The sequence below is a fragment of the Balaenoptera acutorostrata genome, chromosome 10 (genome assembly GCF_949987535.1).
Source record: "Balaenoptera acutorostrata chromosome 10, mBalAcu1.1, whole genome shotgun sequence".
In the NCBI taxonomy this organism is placed as follows: Eukaryota; Metazoa; Chordata; class Mammalia; order Artiodactyla; family Balaenopteridae; genus Balaenoptera; species Balaenoptera acutorostrata.
In genome coordinates, this window is record NC_080073.1 from 38,390,542 (window position 1) to 38,410,108 (window position 19,567).

At 56.6% G+C, this 19,567-nt stretch overlaps 1 protein-coding gene across 2 annotated transcripts in view; it reads left to right on the forward strand.

Moving 5' to 3' along the window:
• Positions 1-19,567, forward strand: part of CACNA2D2 (calcium voltage-gated channel auxiliary subunit alpha2delta 2) — a 138,453-nt gene that overhangs the window by 67,395 nt on the left and 51,491 nt on the right. The window lies entirely within an intron of this gene.

Consider the following 19,567-nt stretch of genomic DNA (forward strand, 5'->3'; position numbering starts at 1 on the left):
CAGGTGGGAAGGGGCTTCTCGAGATGCAAGGTGCCCTGGGCAGGTTGTGCAGTAAAGAAGGGAGGGGGGTTCAAGCTTCCCCCAGATCAGAGGCATAACTGCTGTTGCCCAAGCCTTTGTCAAAGAGATGAGTCCAATTAAAAGGAATGAAGTACTGATACACACGACAACATGGATGAACGTGAAAACATTACACTAAGGGAAAGAAGCTCGTCACAAAAGACCACCTATTGTGTGATCCCATTTCTGTGAAATGTCCACAATAGGCAAATCCATAGAAATGGAAAGTACATTAGTAGTTGCCTAGGGCTGGAAGGGAGGGGATAGGGAGTGTCTGCTAACGGGTACAGGATTTCTTTTGGGGGTGAAGAAAATATTCTAAAATTAGATTGTGGTGATGGTTGCACAACTCTGAATACACTAAAAAAAACACTGAATTGTATACTTTATGTGGGTGAATATTATGGTATCTCAGTAAAGCTATTTTTTTTTTTTTAATGAGCAGGGCCTCACATGTCATGCCCAGGCTCGGGCCGGAGGCCTGGCAGGGTCAAGTCAGAGCAGCCAAACCCCCACCACATCCAGGCCCAGGGAGGGAACTGTGACCCCCTTCTCCAGGAACTGGGCCCTACTGTCCCCCTGAGATCCCCTGCCTGCCCCTGTGTGACCTGGGATCATGGACTAGGGAAAGGCTGGCCTCCTGGGACCAGAGGAGGTGGGCCCTGAGGGCCTCCCACCCAGTGTGGAGCCGGAAGACCCAGAGCTGGGCCCAGCCTGACCTTGGCGATCTCCTAGTCACAGGTGGGGACAGTTGGAGGAGTGAACTGTCATGGGGAGGAGGCAAAGCCAAGCCTTCAGCTGGGCCGGCCGTCCCTGTGGGGGTCCAAAGGTGTCCCCCTGGTTGTAGGAACCATCTGTTTGCCTCACGCAGCCAGCACGCCGTGTCCCACCTCCTTGCCTTTCCTAGAACTGGGCACCACCTGGACACTCTCCCCTCCTTTCTCTAGTTCTCTGTCTCTTAGTCTCTCTCTTCCTGCTTCATTCCAGAGCCCCTGTTTGCCCACTACTTCCTTGCTTTGCTGCACCCCCCAGCCCAGGCTACCAGCCCTGAACTTGTGTCGAAACCATCTGATAGATTTGGGAAGGGGCACCCTTCATGCCTTTAGGCCTGCCTCCCACCCCAGCTTCAGGACGAGTTGCCTTGCCAGGGGGTGCTGAGTGGTGGCAATGACAGATGCCCGACCTGCCCTCTCCATGTGGAGCCCAAGGCCCAGCCCCTGCCCATCCCCTCTGAGCATCACAGGGCTGGAGTCATTCCCCAAGCTCCTTTCCCCAATCCTCGATGAACAACTTGGGGGTGGGGGAACCCAAAGCCTGGGGTTCCGACCCGAACTCTCTCCCTATACCCCACATGGCAGACTCTGCCCGGTGAGGCAGTGCAGATGTCTGCCTCCTTCCCACTGAGTCTGCAACCCAGGCACCCGTGGCCTGGTACACAGTTGGTTCTCAAGGGAGGAATGATAGGAAAAGGCACTCACTGATTAGGTACTCAGCGTGTGCTGAGTCTGTCACGCGTCATTCTTACAGCAGCCCCCTGAGAGAGACACTGAGACTCGGACATGCCATGCATTAGGCCAGGATATGAGAGAGCCAGGATTTTAACCCATGTCACTCTGACCCTAAGCCAGGCCCTTGACTGCCCACATTAGTCCGGAGGTGTGCATGGAGCCCAGCAGTCTCCTGGCCAGTGAACTTTCCCTACTGCAGCGCCCCCAGCTCCAGGCCCAAAAGATGCTCCTGTCCATATCCCCAGGCGAAGGAGAGGACTGTCCTTTTCCTGCCTTGGTCCTAATTGTTCAAGCTGAGCTTTGGTCTTAATTACGTTTTAAATTTGCTTTTAATCAAGTTCTGGCTCTTTTCTCCTTTCCCACATTTGTTTGCAGCCTGAGTACATATGGAGGGAGGGATGTTGGGGGTCTGGACCCCTCCACACTCCAGTGTCCCTCTCTCCCTGGACCCCATCCAGTAATCCAACTTAAATCCCCTTGCTCTGGTCTAGAATTTTAATGTGGGGCTTGCAAGGAGGGAACTGAGCAGCACAGGCCGGAAGTTCATTATCTCATCTTATCAGGGACAATCAGATGTTTGTAACAAGTTTCTCCAAGCTACACAGAGTGTTTTTCCAGGCCAAGAATCAGGCAGAGCAGGCCAGGTCAGGGACTTTGCAACACAGGCAACCATCATCTCCAAGTCCAGGAAACCTGCTGGGGTCTCAGCTTAGGAGACATGGAAGGAACCTTCTAGGAACTTCTGCTATCCAGGCAGATGGGTCCTCTGAGCCAGGCCTGCTCTGTTAGGGTCTTGAATCCTAGGAGGGGTAGGGAGGTGCCTAAGTTCTTTTTTCTTTTTTCTTTTTTTTGATTATTTATTTATTTATTTTTGGCTGCGTTGGGTCTTTGTTGCTGCGCGCGGGCTTTCTCTAGTTGCGGCGAGCGGGGGCTACTCTTGTTTGTGGTGCGTGGGCTTCTTATTGCATGGCTTCTCTTGTTGCGGAGCTCGGGCTCTAGGCACGTGGGCTTCAGTAGTTGTGGCACGCGGGTTCAGTGGTTGTGGCTCATGGACTCTAGAGCACAGGCTCAGTAGTTGCAGCTCACGGGCTTAGTTGCTCTGCGGCATGTTGGATCTTCCCGGACCAGGGCTCGAACCCATGTCCCCTGCATAGGCAGGAGGATTCTTTTTTTTTTTTTTTTTTTAATTTTATTTATTTATTTATTTATTTATTTTATGGCTGTGTTGGGTCTTTGTTTCTGTGTGAGGGCTTTCTCTAGTTGCGGCAAGTGGGGGCCACTCTTCATCGCGATGCACGGGCCTCTCACTGTCGTGGCCTCTCTTGTTGCAGAGCACAAGCTCCAGACACGCAGGCTCAGCAATTGTGGCTCACGGGCCTAGTCGCTCCACGGCATGTGGGATCTTCCCAGACCAGGGCTCGAACCCGTGTCCCCTGCATTGGCGGGCAGATTCTCAACCACTGCGCCACCAGGGAAGCCCAGCAGGCGGATTCTTAACCACTGCGCCACCAGGGAAGTCCCAGGAGGTTCCTAAGTTCTTATAGCACATTGGAGGCAGAGCTGGACCCAAATCGGGACTCTCCTGTCCTCCTAGCTGGGGCCTCTCTCAGAGCCCCTTTCTCAGAAAAGTCATCTCTTGGTTGTATTCCTTTCTCCATCCATTCTTCAACATTCACTAAAGGCCTACTGTGTGCCAGGCTGGTGCTGGAGATGCAGTGGGAAAGGACAGGCCCTGTTCCTATCTTCATGGAGCTCTCAGTCACATCCTGTCCCAGGCCTTAGTTGCTCCCTCTGTGAAATGGGGACAGGAGACTGTCCCTGCCCAGTACTTCTGGTTTCACAGCTCCAGGAGTCATCGTTTATAAAGACCACAGTGAAAACAGTGTCTCTGAAGGTTGTGCTACCTTCAGCACCATTCCTGGCACCCCTGCTGTGTGGCTCAGGGGAGAGGCCATAGGAGGAGGAGGTGAGGAGTGACCCCAGTGTGGGGCATTCCAGCCTGCTGTCAGGGACAAGGCCAAGAGCAGTGTGGCTCAATGGGCTTGGTTCCTGGAGAATGGGAAGCCCAGGGCCAGAGCAGCCAGGCCAGAGCAGGTTCTTAAGGGACATCAGTGTGGCAGCTAGAAGCCTGAACTCAGGGATAGCCTTTCACCTCCAACCTCAAATAAGCCAGAGGCAGTGAAGAGTCCTGGCTGAGGTCCAGGACCTAGAGACCTTGGCCCCTGAGCTCTGCCCTCCCCACCATGCCCATGTCCCTCATGCTCCACCTCAGCTACTTCTCACTGTCCCGGGGGCCAAGACCCTTCCAGATGCCATGCCTTTGCACCTTTGCCTTCATGCAGTGTTTTTGTTTTGTTTTGTTTTTTATATATCTTTGTTAGAGTATAATTGCTTTACAATGTTGTGAATCAGCTATATGTATACATATATCCCCATATCCCCTCCCTCTTGAGCCTCACCCCTCTAGGTCGTCACAAAGCATCGAGCTCATCTCCCTGTGCTATGCAGCAGCTTCCCATTAGCCGTCCATTTTACATTTGGTAGTGTATATATGTCAATGCTACTCTTTCACTTTGTCCCAGCTTCCCCTTCCCCCCACTGTGTCCTCAAGTCCGTTCTCTACGTCCATGCAGTGTTTTTAACCCTGTTGGCACATTGGAGTCACCTGCAGGGCTTTTAAATTGTGATGCCCAGGCCCCACCCCAGACCAAGTATAGCAGATTCTGTAGGGGTGGGGCTGGGCTTCAGTATTTTTCAGTGCTTCACAGATGATTAAGTGTAGATTCAGAGCTCAGGACGTTTCCCCTAAAATGGCAGAAATAATTCCTTCCCACGATTGCTGGCCTCTTTCTGAGTGCCTACCAAGTGTGCAGCCTAAGATGAGCCAGAACACTTCAGAACTCTGCAAATCCTCCCTACAGCACAACTCTCATCCCCATTTTACATTTGAGGAAACAGCCCCAGCAAGGTTACACCACTGGCCCCAGGTCTCACAGCAAAACCAGACTATAGATCCAGGCACTTGGGCTCCAAACCCCAGAAACTGCCCCTCGACACTGCCCTCCTCTGTGCTACCGCTGGTGGCCACATGGCACTTGCTATCCACAGGGGGACAGGGCCAAAGGAAGAGAAGATGGGTCCCCTCTGGCAGGGGGTTGCTCTGGGATGACCTACTGACCTTGGGCAAGTCCTTTTGCCCCTGCAGCATCTTCCTTGGGCAGTGGAGACAAGACACTGAGCAGCCCTCTCAGCCCACCCTCATGTTGCCCAGATGGATGGGACAGGGGGAGGTACGTCTGTGGCTCTGGTTCTGGGGGCTCCCGTGGGCAGCGTTCCCACCATCAGTGGCCTCTCTGGGGAGCAAGCATCATTTAAAGAGTAAAATTAAAAACCCTTCTGCACACAGCCACCCTGCTTTTGCCGCTAATGGCCACTTAACCCAATTAAACTGATGCATTGTTGGCAGTGGCTGGGTCCATTCAGGAACTGGGCTCTGGGCTGGGTGTTCAGAGGAGCAGGAGGAATGAGCGACGGGGAGAGCCAAGGGGCCAGGGCTGTGGGACAGAGCCCCCCACCCCACCCCAGTCAGGAGGGAGAACGTTCTGCCTAGCTCCCACTTACTCGCTGCTTCCTTTCTCAGGCTTCGCCTAATGCAGGATTTCTCAGTGTTGGAACTATTGATATTTTAAGCAGGATAATTCTTTGTTGTGGGGGGCTGCCCCATGCATCGTAGGATGTTAAGCAGCATCCTTGCCCTCTACCTGCTAGATGCCAGTAGTACACCACTCTCCCAGTTATAAGAACCAAAAATGTCTCCAAATGTTGCCAGATGTCCCCTGGGGGCACAGTGCCCTTTGGTTGAGAACCACAGGTCTAATGGGACAGAGAGATGCAGCCATATTAAATAGAAGCCCCATAAGCAGGGGGACATTGGGGACCACAGAGAGGTACAGACAGAATAGAGCAGGCCCAGCAGGAGGAAGATCCCTTCAGTTCAAGTGGGTAATAGCAAGCTTGGGGCTGCCTGGAGGAGGCATCAAGGATTTGGGGGAAAAGTTCGGCATTTGGGGCAGCTGGAGGCAAGTTCAAAGCTGAGTCCACAGATGCATTCGTTGATGGAGGTTGGACAAGTAGATGGGCCCTGGGAAGACATGGCCAGAGGTATCACCTGCTGCCAAGGCCTGGCCCAGAGTAGGAGCCTCATGAACATTTGTAGAACAGATGCCAGGGCCGTGGCTCCAGGCTCTGGCTGGAGGTCAGCCTCTGGGGTCTGACTCCAGACCAGGGAAGCTCTAAACGGCACACTAATGGTGGACAGACAGGCAGGGAATTCTGTAGCGTTGGCTGCCTCCACCCACCCTTCTCTGGGCAATTAAAAGGTGTTTATGTGGGACTGGCGGTGGCTTCTGCCCCCTCTCCATTACGAACATTAAGAGATCTTGACCCTTCCACTTTCCTGCTCTTGAAAGGAGCTGCAGACACGTGGAGCCAATTAGGTGCGCGCGTGGGCGCTGAGGGCCTAAGCAGCCTTTTCTCCCTGATTGCAGCGTTTACGGCTGATTATTCTCCCCTCACCCAAACAGCATCTCCGCATCCTGGCAAGGTGCCACTGCCACCCAGAGGAGCCAGCTGGGGCCCCCAGGGATGGGGGAGCGTTGAATTAGTGAATGGGCATCCAGTGAGTGCTGATTGTGTGGGAGCCCTTGGGCACCCCTGCCTGAGAGCGACCACTCAGGAATCGGGGTCAGAGGGAGCCCCTTGGAGGAGCTGGCCTGCCTGCGTCCACTCGCCATACACCCCAGGGTCCTGGGGCTCATCATGAGCTTTGAGTAAAGATGCTACTCCCAGCAACTGGTGGACGTGCATGTGGGACGGCCTCCCCTTCCTGCATCCCTGCCAGGTGGCTGAGAACCCAGAGACCCCTCGAAGTCCCCCAGGCTGAGCTGGCAGGACAGGGAGCTGACCTCCCTGGAACAAAGAGGAAGACAATGCAGGAGGGGCATGGCTAGGGAGTGGCCGAGGATCCTCAGGGAAGATAAGTCATTCCCTCCTCTTTGCCCACCTGCCCGAGCTAGTGGGGGTCAGGAAGGGCTGAGCTGTGGGTTTGGGGCTGGACTTCCCTGGTCCCGGGATTGCCCCTGTGGAGCAGGCCCCTCTCCTGGCTCCTCCTCCAAGGGGCAGGGGCCTCAGGAGGGGTCAGAAGAGCTGTGGTCGTTCCTCACATCCACTAGCCGAACGAAGGGTCTAGGGGCCTGGGGTGCGATGTCCCTGAGGGCCACAGAGCCTGGTGGATCAGCCTTACACCCACCCACCCTGCTGCTCAGTTCTGCCCCATGGCTGAAGGTCAGGGGGAAAGGCTGACTGCAGCCACATCAGGCATCTTGCTTACCCTGACCGACAGCGCCCACCACCTGTGGGATGCGTGGCTGAGACACCTCAGGCCCAAGTCTCACCCCAAGGGGGTGTGTCTGAGCCTCTCGTGCCCGATGGCCCTGCTCATGATGCCAGTTGCATCCCCTGGGAGCAGCAGTTAGTCTCCCTGTCATTCACTTGCTCACTCAGTCATTAAGCAAACCTTCTCCTCTGCTCTCAGCCTGACCCTAGGCGTGGTGCCTTTCTCCACTCACTGTGGGGCAGAATTCCTATTTTACAGATGAGGAAACAGAGGCTCAGAGACAATGGCAGGCCAGCCACTGCCTGGCCGAGACAAGGTCACGATTCCCCCTGCTCCCCTGGCTCCTGAGCCTGTGTGCCTACCCCTCCCAGAGCTCCCAGGGATTGGGAGAAAGCAGAACCATGCTGGCTGGGGCAAAGAGGAAGAAGCCCAGGGTTGGGAAGGGAAAAGGTGAGGGTCTTCCAGGCAGAGGGCAGAGCACAAGCAAGGGCCTAAGGGCAGGACCTCTACTGGAGGACCCTGGGGAACAGCTGGTGAGGGTGGCTGGGATGGAGAGGGCTACAGATGCAGGCTGGGAATCACTGCCGTGAGTTCCCTTTTTAATACCCCTACACCCTGCCCACCACAAGAGGGGGAATCTAGGGCGTGGGGGGTGGGTTTGGCCAAATTGAGAAAATGAGCCCTGGGACCAAGGGTGATTCACTGGACTCCACTCCCCAGAGGCCTGCACTGAGGGAGGATCCTCTCCTGCTTCTGCCCACCTCCCTGGGAGTCCTAGCTGGCAATGGGGGGCAGATGCTAGGAAGCAGAGTAAAGGGCCTGCAGGTGCCACAGGGACAAGCCAGTCTAATTCAGGATCAGAGAAGTGAGAAATTTAATTGAGTTTTAATAGTGTCTGGCCCTTTGTTCTGAAATCCTTGTGTACAAGGACTGGGGGAGGTAGTGTGCATCTAAGGCAGAGTGAGCTAGTGGTCCTCCAGGACCTTAGACTTCGAGGAGACAGACAACAAGCTACGAGGTCAGTGTGCAGAACAGCTGACATGGGAGGGGCAAGTCTAAGAAGACAGCCTGGAGGAGGTGGCATTTGAGCTGAGCCTTGGAAGGTTGGGGTGGGGGATGCCCAGGATTTCCAAAGCTGGAGAAAGGGAAGAAGGAAGGCACTAAGCCCTGGCCTAACAGTGAGAGGGAGCAGAAGTGACTCAGGCTGAATCTGCTGAGATAAGGGTTGTGGGCTGGGAAGGGAGCCAGGAAGGTGCAGCCTGTGTGTAACTGTTTCCACTGGCGGGGAGAGAGGATGGGGAGGTGACAAAGGCACGGGCCAGGGCTCATCGCCTGAGTTCTGAGGTGGTCGCTGTATATCTGCAAGCATGGCCCCTTCGCTATACAGGCAGTCCTGGGAGCAGCTAGTCACCTCTCTCAGCCCGTTTTCTGTGGCTTAAAATACACAGCGAGCAGTGCCTCTGCTGTGGCAGAAGAAGTGAGTCATGGGGGTGCTGGTGGGGAGAGCACAGTGCCTTGGACCCAGCCCCAGGGTGGGGGGCTCTGGGGTGCTGAGAAGGCCCTCAGGCCCCTCATGGATCCCTCAGCTGTCTTCTCTAAGCCCACACCTGAAGGCTGGACCAGCCCCCAGCACCATGGTGACCCTGGGCAGGGGCCCCCGAGGTCGACCTTGGCTCATCACGTCATGGAATACCAGTGCCTCAGGTGTCCTTTGCTTCCTTCAGCCTCTGTTTACTGAGTGCCGAGCACCTGCTGTGTACAAGTGCCATTCTAGGTTACTAGGTACAAGGACAGTGTACCTGCAGGGCGCCTCCCTTGAGGAATACAGTTTGCTCAAGGTGACAGTGATGTGACCCATGCCACAATGTGTGGAGCCGGGGTGGTGAGCCCGTGGATATTGACCAGGCCTAGGGGACTTTGGGGGGAGGGGAGGGTTACTGGAGACGCAGCCAGGCAGAGGAGAGTAAGGAAGAGGGTCCAAGGCAGAAAGCACAGCAAAGTACAAAGGCCAGAGGTAGAGAGAGTGTGTGCATGTTGGCATGTTTGGGTGTCTGCATGCGTGTGCTGGCAGAGGGCCTCGCTGCTGGCCCGGCTCTGCAGAGCATGTGCACAGATGCACCGTGAGGTGGGCCTTGAGGCAGAGGTGGGAATGGGCTGTGCCCAGTGCAGGTGTCGTTCTTTGGAATCTAGCTGAGACCTCACCTAGTGACCACAACCTGCACAGTCCTGACCTTATACTACCCCCAAAAGGACCTCTGGCCAAGAGTCCCCCTCAGAAAGGTGCAACATGGCACATAATACATGTGACCAAGCGGTGGCCAAGAATTAGGGGCCTCACCCTCCGCGGTGCTGTGGCCCCCACGCTACACTTGAGTGGCACCGAGCCCTTGGCAACTCACATTCTCTGAGCCTCGGTTTTCCTGCCTGTACAGTAGAACAACAAACATAGCCTCAGAGTTTACGCCCAGGCCTTGGTGACACCAACTGAGCAAGGGACGCTCATGGGGGCATGATGTGGGATAGGCCCCAACGGACAAGACTGACCTGTGCTCCTTCAGCTCCACCCCGTGTGTGGGCCAAGCCTCGGCTGTAGGACCTCGTGCCAGTCCTCCACTCTCTGAACGCCTCATCAAGGGCCCGTCCCCAGCTCCTACCTCTGTGGGCCACACTGTCCAGGCTGCTCGATGCTTCCTGCCTCCTGGCACAGGCCTTGGGGCCCTCGTTTGAGAGGCTGGTCACGGTTGCCAGGCCCTTTGTTCCAGCCGTCCTGTGTTTGCCCACTCTGTGCCTCGGCAAATGGGAGTTGCAGCATGTTTGCTGTGTCAACACCAGCTGGAGCCTAGTTATCAAGATAGCCGAGGTTACGAGGCCCCATCCACCAGCTGCCCGGGTGCCTAGGCTCCAGCCCCTTCCTGGCCGGTTGGGATGGGTAGGTGAGTGGGCAGCTCCCATGCCCTACCCATTCACCCCCAGGACTGCCAGGCCTGGGCTGGGCATGTGTTTGGAAGCAGCAAAGGCAGCCCCAGGCAGGGAACGGTACTTAGGACGGGCCAGCACAGTCTCCCCTTGGCACAGCTCAGGAGGGCTTCCTGGCAGAGTCAGCCTTCAAGCCATTGAAGGCTGTTTGGGGCTTCTCCACCCCCTATGGAGAATCCCTTTGACCTCCCCAGTCCCAGCGCCAGCCCTCTCCTCCCTGGGTTCCCAGTCATCAGATCCAGAAGTGTCAGAGGAGAGGAGGCCTGAACAGTCTGGCAGACGGACAGATGGATGGACAGGCAGTGAGACAGGGTCCAGGCAGGGGATCAGAACTCCAGGAGAGGCTCAGGGGGCCTGAGCCAGGCAAGCTGACATCCATGTGTGAACTGTGCAGGCGTGGGAAGGTGGGGGAGCCACAGTTCTGGGGAGGGCAGAGATGAGCAGCCTTTGGCTGGTGGCTGGTACTGAGGGGTGCCTGTCAGAGACAGACAGGGGAACAGAGGTCAGAGAGGGGGAGCGACTTGCCCCGAGCCTGGGGAGAACTCAGGTTCCCACCCTTCAACCAAGGCTGTCCCACCACCTGGGGGCCTGGTCAGTTGGCCACATGGCAGAGCTGAACCTTTAAACCTTACTTCTGAATGAGACCCCCACCCACTTCATCAGTAGGTTTTCCAGAAATGAGCCTTTGAGGGTGACTCACCCAGGAGACAGAGGTCTCTGAGGCATGAACCATGCAGCTGGATCAAGAGGCAGAAGAGCTGAGTGAGGTCTCAGCCACAGCACTGATGCATCAGCTGCACGGCCTTTGCTGGTGATTTCCCTTCTCTGAGTCTCAATTTCCTTATCTATAAAACGGGGTGATAAGAGTCCACCCGGCGGGATTGCCGAGAGGATCGTCTGAGGTGAGACTTGGCCAGCTCATACACATGGGCGTGCCATGGGGTTATCGCTGTTACAGGGAGGGGGCTCGGGCCACAGGGAAGATCCCCATCCCTTGACCTCACTTTGGGATTTCATGGAAAAACATCCCAGTTACCTGGAAGCACAGAGAAGTGGCACTGAGGCTGAGGCTGTGGGGATGGAGAAATTTGCCTCTCAGAGGGCGGGGAAGAGCATTCTGAGAAAGGGAACAGCGTGAAGGGGCCCTGGGGGTGGGGATGGAAGAACACGCAGAGTCCATTATGGCTGCTGGATTAGGTTGGGGTAGGGGAGCAGGGCTGAGACCCTCTGAGTCTCCAATGTTCACCTGCAGGACCCCCACCACAGGTGCAAGCCCCAACCCAAAGATACAAGCTTGTTGGGGAGAGGGTAGTAGTGGAGGAGCACATGAGTGTGGGCGTGTGTGTGTGTGTGAGATAGAGAGAGCTCCACAATCTCCCAATGATGACACGGGCCTTTCCCCACCACCCATGTGCATACCTAGGCCTCCTTTTATCAAATATTCTTCTGCTAATCTAATCTTCCTGGGTGACTGCTGTGTAATTAGCTCATTTTGCAAAATATTGCATCTGTCATATTTTCCCCTTGCTTTTTCCTTCTCCCAGTAAATGGTAGGAGTGGACAGGGACGGGGAAGATGTCTAAGCATGGGGCCACCTCATGGGTCAGCTCTGGCCCTACCCCCTCCCTGCACACAGGGCCCCTCACATGCACCGATACATGCACAAGGCCCCCTCAACACACATCCCAGACCCAGAGCCTGGTGAGCAGATGGAGGTCAGTGGGCAGAGCCCGGGAGTGTCAGAGCCCTTCCAGTGTCAAGAGGAAAGGATGATGCAGGCCTGACCAAGCCCTGCCCTGAGGGCACCTGTGCACTCCTGCTCACACCCAGGGACTGCTGAGGCCCAAGCTGGGCTCAGACTAATGAGCTACTAAGCGGCTTTGCCCATGGTGGACACGTATATGGCAGGCAGGCTGGAGGTGAGTAGGCAGGGACGAGGCAGGATGCCACATGGCCTCTGCTCGGCACATGTGGCCATACGTGAACGGACTGAGCCCCAGGTATGCAGCAAACACTTGGTTAATACGAACCTCAGTGATCTTTCATTATTACCTGTCTGCCCACTGTCCCCCGTTAGACAAGGTCACACAGAGGGTGGGTTACCCCAAGCCCCCACACACTCCCACTCACCCATCCCAGCCAGGATCTGGTCCAGCTCTGAGATGGGGGCTGTTGGAACAGTGGACTGTGGGCAGGGTACATGTGGAGCCCCCCCAGTGGGTCACATGTGGCCCAGGCCTTGTCCCTGACCCAGCATGACAGCTCCAGCCAGGGATGTACCGGGGCAGGTGCCAGGCCTCAACCTCACCCCTGGGAGCAGAACATCCTCCCTCCCTCTGGCCCCAGAGGTGGGGCCGAGCAGAGGGCGCAGCACAGAGGGAGCCATCTCTGCTGAGCCCGCTGCCCCCACCTCCCCCACCCATTCCCAGATGGAAAACCAGAGGTTTCCGAGGCCTCATCTGCACTGAGAGCTCTCAGTGGCTCAGAACCCGCTGCAGCGGTGGACTCTGGGCGGCTGGAAGGATTGGGCTCAGAGCCCTCAGTTGGTGTGGCCTACTTTCCCTTGTGCCTGACCCCCACTGTCTCCCTGCCTTCTCTTGCTTTGACTCCCTCGGGTTGTGAATTCTCTTAAACTTTTAATTAAAAACATTCTCCTTTCTCCCCCCAAGGTTTGCTTCCCTGTGATTTTCCTCTTAGAAAGAGAGATGGGGGAAGGGGGCAGAGGGCAAGCAGTGGAGGTCAGGCCTTCCTGGGTCTCCATGGGGGACCCAGGAGAACCAAGGCCTGGCCCAGAGGAGGCTACTGGCTGCCCCCTGCCCTGTGTCACCCTCCCTGGCTTCCCAGCTCTGCCAAGGGAGGCATTTCTGAGGGCTCCAACCCTGGGTGCCACAGCCAGATTTGAGGAATGGCACCAGCTCCCAAGGGCCCTTTGTGCACTCCTACCATATCCCACAGGATCACTCAAGACTACGACGGCACATGCCCAACTGCAGTAAGTAGAAGGCACCCCCGTTTTCCTGTGAGAGTGCTGTGAGCTCCGTTGGTCGCAGGTTGGGGAAGTGTCCCACAGGGTTACTCATCAGGTGAGGTGCAGCCCTGGGTTGTGTCAGGGGCCTCAGGGTCACCAACTGGGTCACAGATGCTTCATATGTCAAATTCCCAGTTCAGTTCAGGGGTACAAGTTTAGGTCCTGATTCACAAGATCAGGGCCCGAGGGATGCTGAGGACACAGATCCCTGATGTCAGGGAACCAGAATAGCTTCTCTAATTATGGGGCTGGAGACGGGCTGGCCTGTCCCCCGTGCCCCAGGCATCAGCCCATTAGCCTAGCCCTGATTCTGGAGGGAGATGCCACCATGTCCTCAGGTTCCCATTTCAGAATTGGAGCCCTCTAAATGTCTGGAAGTTCCTCCTTGTGTCAGATCATTATCCCTCTTGCTGAACCCCTTTCCTTGGCTCCACCTCTAGAGAACTTTTAGACCTCCTTGTCTGTAAGTCCTCCCTTGCCCAGGAGACACTGAATCCCCAACTCCTCATGTTCCTGTCACCTCCCAACTTGTTTGCAGGTGAGGGCCTCCATCTTAGGGCTTCCAGGCCCAGCCCAGAAAGCCTCCCATAAACTCACTGCCTCATCCAGGCACACCCCCACGTCCCATCCTGAGATGCTGCCGCTGCAGGTTGTACCTCTCCCACCTCCAGAGGCCAGGCTCCCACCTAGCCCCCAAAGGCCAAGGGACTCCAGCCAGGCCCGAGCCCAGGGGAGGAGCAGGGACATCGCTAGCAGGGCCTGCGCCTCCATGGGGCCCACCCCACACCCCCTCACCTCGTTCTCCCACTCCAGCCTGCATCAGTGGCAGGGGACACCACTGGCCTTCATGGGGTCATCAGGATGCCCCAGAGAAGGGGCTGCGATGAGGGCATTGAGGGGCTCAGACACTCGCCTCCTGGGCTGCCCTCAGCACCCTCCTGACACTCCCTGCATGTGTCCTGCTTCACAGACCTGGAGGCCACGCCAACCGACCCTGGGAACACTCAGGGAGACATCCCCACAGAGGTGGGTGGGGCCACGGCAGGATTTGGGGAATTGGCTGGGAGGAGGGGTGGTCAGGCCAGATGGGGATACAACACAAGCAAAGGCAGGAAGGGGCTCTGGGCAGGGACTGGTTGGAGGTGGGGGCAATGCAGGGCCAGGAAAGTAGAAATGGCAGTGGGAGGCCTCGAACCCCAGGCACAGGGATTTAGACCCCAGGCACTGGAAGCCCTGGCAGCCTCTCGAGTAAGACAGGGGTATTACTCATTTTACAGCATATGTTGAGCACCTGCTGTGTGCCAGTGCCTGCGTTGTGGCCTGACCCAGCCCCCAGGCAGTGCCCACTTCCCCTACAGATCCTCTGTGGCTCTGGGATGGCAGAGTAGGGGTGACCTTAGGGGAGGAGCCTGTGCATCTCCCACGGGTGGGGGAGGAGAGGGGTGGTATAGCCTCTTCCGGCTAATAGGAGCAAAAGTATGGTCCTGCCTCTCACTGCCGTCTCCTCCTGCCTCGCTTCTCCACAGGACCCATTCAATTCCAAAGCTGATACAGATAGGGATGGAGGGCTTTTCCTCCCATCGCAGCACATCTCAGTGCTCCCTGAACCTGTCATGCCAGGCTCTACTCATGCATTCATTCCCCAAGTGCACACCTGTGTCTACTGTATGCCAGGCCCTGTGCTGGCTGCTGGGAACTTCACAGTGACAGAGGCAAACCTGGTCCTGCCTTCTGGGACCTTGTGGTCCAGATGGAAGGCAGAGGATAGACAAGTAATGTGAGGATGTGTAGTGGGGTGGCAGAGGGGTGTCAGAGGACAATCACAGCAGGGAGGCCAGGGGCATGTGTCAGCACCCCCGCCCCCCTCCACAAATGCAAACCTGGAGCATGAGCAGGAGTGCAGGCAGTGAGAAGGAGGAGACAGCCCTTCCTCCTGGCTCAGGGTGGAGCCCCATCTCCCCACCAGGGACACAGCTTCCTGAGCATCTGTGGAGTCTCCCGTGCCCCTGCTGGGAGCCTGAGTGGGCAGGAGCATCCCCCAAGCTCTGCAGACACCAGCATGTGCCCAGCAGGGCCTCTGTGCAGGTGGTAAAACGAGCAGGGTGGGCACAGCACGCAGTGCTGCATCTTCCTGGGTTGCCCAGCCCCAGGCCACCCTGAGAAACTGCTGGCGTCAGCAAAAGAGAACTCCAAGTGCCCTTTGGAGTTCACAGCAATGATGAGGGGACCCACCCAAGGCCAAATGGCAAGTGGAATATGTGTCTGCTCATGGAGGGTTGTGTCTGGCTGGAACATGCCCTGTGTGCACATCAGGGATGGTACTGGATGGATATGCACGCCCATGTGTATGGCTGGTGGGGTGATGCCGGGGCTCTCTGGGGCAGAGCCTGTGTGCATGGGGGTGTAAGATACGTGTGTGGTGTGTGCTGGAAGAGTCGGAAGAGCTGGGGTAGGAAGGGAGTGGAGAGCTCTACCACCTCGAGGTTTCTACTGCACCAACATGGCCCATCTCACTTGTAGGCGCTTGTGTGGGTGTGCTTCAGGCACCCACAAACGTGTGTGTGTGTATAAAACCATGTGCCCGTGTCCCATCTCCCCATCTATACAACCACAGGAACTCACTCAAGGCCCAGGCCCTCACGTGAGTGCCTACAGTTGGACGTGCACACACTCGTGCAAGTAATACATGTACAAGTGTGTGTCTTGGCCCGCGCTTGCCCACATGTGGTATCTATCTGTGTGTACCAGGTAGACACACACGCACATACACATTCCTGCCTAGAAAGCCCTTGTCACTCCTGGTACGCAGCCCCGTCACAGCCATCTCATTTCTCTCTCCAGTCCCCGCACCACTGCACCAACAGGCAGGCAGGCCCAGGATGAATATCTTATTTTACAGATGGGGAAATTGAGGCACGGAAGGGAAGAGGGACTTGCCCTAGACTCACCAGCTACACCTTGGACCCAGGTCTCCCAAGATCCCATCTAAGTCTGACACGGTCCCACTGCTTGTGCAGTGTCTCCCCCATACTCCCCTGCAGCACCCGTGGGGTCCAGGACAGAGGGTTGGGGTTTGCAGTGCACCCCCATTCTTGTCTGCTCTCCCCTCGAAAGGGGCTCCCTGAGGCCCACGGTGAGGAATGCCAAATCAGCAGGTGTATCCAGGGTCTCCCCACAATGGAGCCTCTGAGCTCACGGTCGTAACATCTTGGGGAGAAGAAACTTTTTCCCTCTGGGCCTCATGCACAGAGGTGGCCGGCCTACAGGAGAAATAAAGGTCTCAGCCAGGCCTCTATCACCAGCCGCAACACTTTGTCCCCCACCGCCTTCCCGGGACTCTCTCCTCTCCTATCTGTCCCTCTGGCCCTGCCTCCTGTCTTCTTACCCCTCCCCACTCCCCTCTACCCTCCAGGGATATTTCTGGGTTTGTTTCAGCAGCTCCTGTCAAGCTGCTCAATCTGAGAAGCTCTCAGAGGTAAGCCGTTGCCCTCAGCCCCCACAGACCCAGCTCTGGACCCAGGGGGGACACAGGAGGAATCAGACCCCACTGTGACCTCAAGAGAACCTGGCCCAGGATGGCCAGCCTTGTAAACCAGACTGGCGCCTGCCCTACAGTAACCATGGCTGTGAGAGGCTAAGCAGGAAGAGGCCCAGCACAGAGTGCAACTGAGCCGGGCATTAAGAGGCAGGAAACAATTGTCCAGGTAGAGGAGGAGGAGAACGGCATTCCAGGCAGAGGGAGCATCAGGTGCAAAAGCATGGAGGTGAGAGAGTGTCATGATAACCAGGCATTATCGAGCCCCTGTCTCATGCCTATGAGTGACTGTGCAGCTAGACATTCATTCATTCGTTTGTTTATTCACCAAATAATTACCAAGAGCTGGGTACTAGGGCCACTGGGATGGAAAAAAACAGCATTGTCCCTGCCTCAGAGAAAGAACAGTCTGCTGGGAAATTATAGGACAGAGCAGTGAAGTCCTTGATGAGGGCACGCAGGCACTGATGGGGATACAAAGGCATCGGAGGAGTATGATGGAAGACATATGGGCATTGTGGGACCCCCAAGGAGGGGTCTGGCCAGAACTGGGGCTTATTTGTCAGCCTTTTTTTCTTCATTTATCAGTACTTGGTACCAGGTCCTCAGAGGCCCTCATAGCTGGAAAGGCCCTTGGCAGTCCAAGTCTATATCCTTCATGGTGTAAACAGTGAATCGGAGGCCCTAGGCCCGGAACTCAAGTCTCCATGGCTCCTTTTCAAGAGTGTAGTTGTATTGGATAAAGCAAGAATTGTCCATAGCCAGAACCAGCCCTGGACTCACACAGGACTCAGTGCTCCCTGTGCAACAGCTCCTGCAGCCCAGAGGTAGAATTGCAGGCCCAGGAGGCTGCTTTGGGCTAAGTGCCCTCAGAGTGGGGTCTGTGTCCTTCTCCGGCTGGCAGGGGCAACTGGGGACCTTGGGCATTTCATTGAGCCTCAGTTCCCACCACAGAATGGCAGCATAGCTCCTGGCTTGCCTACCACACTGGGTGGTTGTGAAGATGGGGAGTGTTGGCTCCCATGACCGAATCTCTCCGGGGGACTTTCTGCCTGGGCGGGGGCGGGGGGAGCAGTAGGGGGGGTGACATGGGGCTGACCCCCGGCACAGCAGCAGGGCTGATGGCTGGCTTCCCTTCCTCCTCAGGGCTCCCAAGCCATCCGTCACTTATAAATTCTCTTCATTTCTAAATAAAATGATTTGTTAATTTGAGTGAGTGATCGCCACTCGTCTGAGCCTTTTTGCAGGCTCAGAACAGCTTGTGGGCTCCTGGAGCCCCATGCCTCCAGCCTGGCGCAAAGTTGGAGGGGTTGTTTTCGATTTAAATGTGAATTGAATGAGGAGAAAAATGTTTCTCTTGGCAATTCCATAGGAGCTCGCTCTTCTGACAGATGTTGGAGTTTATTATCCCATCGGGCCAGCGTTTTGTCGAGCAGAATTGCTAATTATTTCAGAGGCCCGGCCACAGCCGAGGAGGGGAAGGAGGTGGCAGGTGCGGCTTTGGGTGGCATCTGTCAACAGACAGGCACTGGGATGCTAGGCCCAGCCCGCCATCTCCCCACTCCCCTCCCGGGACCTGCAGACATTTGTGGGCAGGGGCTGCCCTGCCCCTTGGTTTCTGCTTCGTGGAGTACCTGGAGGAGGCAGCAGGGTCTGTTCTTGCCAGCACTGCTTTGGCCTCACAGTAAGGACTTTCTAAGGTCACTTTGGGAGCCCTGGATTGCTTGTGGGTCATGGGTGGTGAGCGGAAAAAGGCTCCGGAGAGGCCGGTGCTCTTCTCACTGCGTGAAGCTGAAGTTGTTGATTGTAAGGACCGCACCTGGGCAGGGGCCCTGATTGCGCAGGCGTGTGGCTGGCTATGTTCACAACCGTGGGCTCTGTGTGGTCACGTAGGGGTTTGGCATGACCGTGTGCTGTGCTTGCGGGTCACGAGCCGCCTGGCGTGACTGCATGTATCTATGAATGAGACGTCTGTGGCTGAGCTGCTCAGGCCTTCGAGGTACAGCTCAAATTCATTCTGTCCCTGGTCCCTGCACTGCAAGGCGAGGGAGGCCTTGGAAGACAGGTGGCCAAGGGGACTGGACCTCAGGAGGGGTGGGCTAAGGCTGGCCAGGGTGCTGCTCAGCCACCGTCGGGGTGCCCCAGGTTTCACGGGGTCCATGGTGAATGGACTCTGGGGGTGGGTTTCCTGGTCTCTGGAGATGTGGCCCTGGCAACCAGGCCCCTGGCCTCCCAGTCCATCCAGCCCAGGGGTATTAACCTCACACCTGGGCCAACTTAGAGCAGGGGAGCAGGGCCAGGTCCCCTGACACCCAGCAGGGGACCCAAGATTCCTGCTGGACTGGGTCTGAAGGCCTCCTGACTCCACACAGCCCGTGTCTGCCTCCAGTTCACCTCTGACGCTGGGAGGGGACAATTCCTCCTGCAGTATCCCCTGAGAAGCACGCCCAGTGAGAAAGCCCCCACCTCTGCCCCCTTCCTTACCCCTTCCTGAGCCCAAGACAAGAGTCTGGGTGCCCTGACTGCCCCCAGTCCTAGCCAGCTCAGGATCCAGCACTTTATTCTCCCCATCCTTGCGTGTCCGACACCCTCCCCATCTCTGCCTCCACCCCTGTTCTCCACCCACCCCCAGTTCCAGGCTAACTGAAGCTCAGCTCCCTAGGTTAACATGAAGGCAGCAGCAGCAGCTGGGCAGGATTTTATAACCCTGATTAACACTGGATTCCCTGGGGTCCCAGCTCTAGAATTGTGATGCAGGCCAAGACCAGCAGAGCAGAAGGCAGGGAGGGTCCACCCTGGTGCTGGGTCAGGGGAGATGGTCACTGCAGCTGGGCCCCAGAAGATAGCAGGGAGGCCTGTGGCCTCAGTCTCTCCCCACCTTAAGTCCTGGACCCTGGCAGCCACCCTAATGGGGGGGTGGGGAGAGGGTGCCCAGCCACCCCCAGGCTGAGATCCTGCCATGCATCTCTGATTGACCATGTGTCCCTGGGAGCCAGGCCCTCTCTCTCCTCTGGATAAAACTCCACTGTGACATCCTTCCATTAAATAGGGCATGTTCAGAAGAG